Source organism: Nicrophorus vespilloides, unplaced genomic scaffold (assembly GCF_001412225.1).
Source record: "Nicrophorus vespilloides isolate i.1.1-1 unplaced genomic scaffold, Nicve_v1.0, whole genome shotgun sequence".
In the NCBI taxonomy this organism is placed as follows: domain Eukaryota; kingdom Metazoa; phylum Arthropoda; class Insecta; order Coleoptera; family Silphidae; genus Nicrophorus; species Nicrophorus vespilloides.
Window position 1 is genome coordinate 317,914 of NW_017095699.1, and position 5,326 is coordinate 323,239.

Below are 5,326 nucleotides of genomic sequence, written 5' to 3' on the forward strand. Positions count from 1 at the left end.
TAAATTGCTAATCGATTAAAGAAATCATATATTCGAGTACACATCAAAAATCAATAATTGCGTCTGATACAAAGTAGTTTTAATTGGTTTAAAAAAAAAATGTTTTTTTTTGCAACATAATTGTCAATTTATTCGCAATCCCAAAACAACTCGTAATTGGAGGCCGTGCTTTTTGCCGACACTGGCACTCATCAGTAATTGCAGTGGATTTTATGAATGTATTAACGGAACTAAACAAGGTATCATCAAAGGAAAACGAATATAATAAAAACCGGTACTGAAAAGGTATTGTATTTTCTGATCCGATCGAACAACAAACCGATGCTACCAAAAATCAACAATTTTAACAGAGAAATAACAAATCCATTAATGTTTAAAATAAATAATCCTTGTTGCTTTTTTTCCAACTTCAATCTAGGTTGTTTGCTCAGCGCGCTGTTTTCTTTCCTACTTTTTCCCAAAAGTTCAATGCAGCAGAAAAGCAACAATATCCTAAAAGCTTTTTCTCCACCATTGTTTCCATATAGTTTCTACTCTACTCTCTTTTTTTTATATAAACACTTTATATATTTTTTCTACCTTTTTCTATTCAGGTAATAAATTTCGCTTTTTCTCCTCTTTTCTTGTAAAATTGTGTAAACTAAATCCGACGGTGCGTAAAAAACTATAAGCGATATGAAATCCCGAAATTTTCGGGCCGCAAAACCGTTACTTTATTTCCGCTCGGGTATTACAAAAAAAAGGAAAAACTAGGGGAATAATCCCCCATTTTTACGGAAATGACGGAAAGAGCAAAAAAATGCGTTTCGTATTTTATTTCATTTCTTTAATAGAAAAAAAATATGTGTCCATGCGGATGTGTTCATTTTCTCCCTTTTCGTAGTAAAACGCAACCCTTCAATTAAATTGCGCTGTTGCAGTGGGTTTTGGTGTGTGTGTTATTTTTTTTATTCTCTTGCCTGTTTGGTAAATGGGGTGGATTTTGGGCACACGCCGAACCCTCGCCGCGCTTAATTAATTCTCGCTCACGAAAATGAGCTTTTTTCTGTTTCCTTGTTAGAGCGGAGAGAGGGTTAACGTATGCGTGGATTACAATTAGTTCTGGATTAAACAGACACAATTGTCCAAGAAAGGAAGTCACAGATTTGTTGGCTTTTGTGTACAAATCTCACAAATTCATTAATTATAAACACTTGATAGTTCTTGGATTTGCTAAAGTAACTATTATATTAACTAAAGTTGTACATAAGTCATATTTTACTTTATTTAAGGAATAATTATAAAAGTAACTTTAGATGTTAAGATTGTTGAAGACAAACTTTTGTAAGAAACCTTGCGAAGTCACCAATGTTTTGTATTTACAATAATTTATTAATAATGCTTTGAGCTAATATCTGATAATGTGGAGAAGACAATGGGGGAACGAAGGGATGTTATAAAAAAAAATTGAACAGATTGAATGAGAGAAAAAAAAGGTTCCGACCCTCAGGATGTAGGAAACGTCTTTTCTATGCGGAGACGGCCAATATATGTATAATAAATATTCCTTCGTCGCCCAACAGTTATCCGATGATGCAACCATAAATTAAAAGACAAGTCGCAATATTCACCTATAACCTGAAGGGTATTATTAAAAAGGAGGTATATAGCATACATGCATTGCAGAGGGATAAGAGTTAAGGTATTTTATACGAGGGGGAACCAGAGGCCAGATGTTCAGCTGCCTATAGTTCCCTCCTCTTCTATCCGCCGTTTATCCTTGCGGTGAAGAAAGAGACGGAAGGTCACCACACGTCTGGCAGACCGCCACGTTCCCTGACACGCGACAGAGCCGACGGATTTGCACAACAATTGTTTGGATTTTCTATTCTGTATAACTGCCAGAGCCTCTTTTGTCGGGCTCAAAAATTCCGGCTAACAAATACACACATACAATACACACATACAGACATCCACATTCATATATATTTACAGATATATGTGTAAGCCCTAAACTAGTATAAGTTGAGTTAACAAAGAAAAAAAGAAACAATAATTAGTTAAATAAATAAATCACAATTTATTGAAATACTATGATCAAAGTTTTTTAAACTTAAACTTTCAATAATTATTTTCAAAACAAAGTTCATTATCTATTTTTACAAGTGTGTTACAATCAAACTTTAATTGTGTGCTGGTATTAATTAATCAATGTAAGGTAAGATTTGTGCAACTGCACAAATGTGTGTTACTAATGCTTATCGTATGTCGTTAATCTTAATCAATTTATGGTTATTGTGTATTTTTTTCGCACAAAGACTGAATCCATTAAGAGAAAACCATTAACTTTCCGGTTACAGGAACTTCGCATTATCTGTTTTTTTTTGTACCTTACCTCACTTGATGCAAAATTTATAATGAAACAGATATAATTAATAAACTAACTTCATTTTTCATATTCCATAATATTGGAAATCATAAATTTAATAGTTACTTAAAAATCGTCATAATTATACAAAAGTTTAAAGAATATATTCCAAATTTTGACAAACAAATGACTGTGATTCTTACATATCAATTTATTTTTCAATATCAAAAGTTTATTAATTTCATTATTTTTCTTCTTTAATCAAATTTAATTAAAAAAAAAAACAAAGATTTACATATCATCATAAATTTAGAAAATATTAAATAAACATTTGTAAAATTCAATTACTTAGTGGAAATAACTTACAAATAAAACAAATTTCAATTAAAAATATTTAATTTTTGAAACTATTCTATATATAAATTGATAATAGTTATAAGAAAAACTTATATATTGAAGTCTAGAAAGATAAATTTGCAACATTAACAATTACTTTTAATATGATTTTTAAATAATTGTAATGTGTATTTCGTAACTGTAAAGGTAAGTTGGTTGCGTGTAATAAATCCCATTCATTAATTGTTAATTTGGAATTAATTTGGTGTATCTTTAAATGGATTGCAAATAAATACTGGAAGACAAGAACAACAACAAATTATAAAAAAAATAAACTTTTAATGTATGATTATTCAAGTTATAAAGCTGCCTAAGTTCACTGGTTAACAACCTACATACAACCAAATATTGATTCTTTGCTCGGTGCGCTCATTCTTTCGTAATTTATTTAATTTATTTTTTTGGAAGCGCCGTAAAATGTTTCGAAATTAATTTCTGTTTCAATAAATTCGCGATTTTATGATTCCCATTCTATGAGTTTAATGTCTCCGAGTCGGAGCTGGACACGAATTGAAGACCCGATTTTGATCCCTCTTGCACGCGCGGTGTCTCATATAAATATGTAATTTATCTCTTCGTCTCTCTCGCGCTCGTTTTGTTACGTTCTTATTTTTTCATATATATTTTTCTCTCTCTTTTTTTCTCGATTCATCGGGGGGCACCTGCAAATATATGTGTATCGGTTTATGTATGCATCTCAACTCATGAATATTCAGGCAAGAAAGTTCCAAAGTCTGAAATAATATATCCTTATCGAGAGTCCGGCACACGACGACTTCTCGTTCGACAGGTGGAAGAATTTACTGGTTTTCTTTAAATATTCCATTGCGGTATGCGCAAAAAAAATTTGCATCTCCATCCTTCTTCTTCTCATTTTTTGTTTTGTTTTCGGTTTTTTGTTTTACACCATCGAACTTCTGCGACTTCTTCTTCATCTTCTGGACACTTACTCCATCCAATTACGAAACGCGACAAAGTCGAAGAAGCCAAACGTGAGCCGCACCTCGCGGGATTAATGAATTTGTCTCATTAAAAACCCTCGACCCAATAATAATAATAATTAAAAGGTAAAAGTAAAATGAAAATAAAAAGAAGTAAATTAATTAATCAACTCGTATTTCCTTCATATATTTCTATCTATATATATAAAAGTGTGTGTGTTGTTTTTTTTTTGAGTGTTGGAGCAGAAAAAGGAGGACTATTAGGGCAACGGCGGTGGTCCGGATCTGAAGACAAATTGCCTCCGATATTTTCTTACCCTCGTGTGGAAAAAAACGCATAATTTTCTCCCTAATAACCGGAGTATTTGTATTATGGGAGTAATTAGTGGATGCCCCGTGTGGTAGCTTTCCCGTATTTTTAATCGGCCGAACCCTATGGGGGACCAACAAATTGGACCAAAACATTCTCCAGCTCTTCGAAAATACATCAGAGTTATTAGCATCCGATGGTAATACGTAACGCGATATATTTTTATGTGCATCCTCTACGTCTTCTCGTTGTTTTATTAACATAAATTATTTACGGCCTCCGCGTGGAATCTGGAATGCCTTTAACGTGCTTGTCCTGAAATGAAATGCGAGTCCTAACGGTTTTACACTGATGTCTGAAGAGACGTCGAAGCGAAAGAATATAATAAAATAAAAGGTATTTGATTTTGCTGAAATTCGAGTTTTTCTGACCCAGTTGCTGAATGGGGCATGTTGCATGTAATCCGATAGGAATCAAGGATTTTCGCTAGGCTATTCTCTCTTCTTTTTTCTCAACTTGATCCTCATCCTTGAGATCGTTGAGGTGATTGAACGAGTTAGAGGACTGGGCCAGTGTGAAGATGTTGGAATCGCCGTTCCCAGTAAACAGGAAGCATTTAAAGTCGTGTAATCGTATTTGTTCTTCGTGAAGGGAGGAGGGATGACATTGGTTAAATATCAAATAACCTTTCAACGGTGGGTCCCCGGATGTTTAACGACCAATAAATCGACGGTGAGCTACTTGCGGTGCCGTCGCGACGGACGTTTACACTCGTTGGGAATGCTACACCCTCGCTTTCTTGCATGCAGAGAGTGAATCCATCTCTGATTTATGGATGCTCCCATTCCCAACATCCTTTTAAGTACCAACAGGTTGCTTGTCGAACACTCCGCAGGATGCAACATCGACAGCATTTCCTCCGAGACTCTTCATCAAACTACAACCAATTGATTTACGAAACATTTTACATGATGTATTTCGAAGTCAATAGTAACCACCCAAAAAGTTCAAATTTATATTCCATTCAATATTGAAAATATACAGATTAAGAAAAACTTCATCCAGTGTTATAAATCAATAAAGGATTCGCAAACAAAAAACAAGCGTTTAGTTTATACTTCATATGCAAATGAAATACGAGTTTTACTGTCCTTTAAGTTTACTTGTCTTTAAATTGATTAACTATTTTAATATTATTCAAGAATTTATAGAAAATAGTAATATTAAACATGACTACATTTAAAACTAATCCTGCATTAATTTGGTATAAAGCAAAAATTTAATTTTTATTATTTGGATTATTGAAAGTTTGAATTAAGGTCTTAAAGTTAA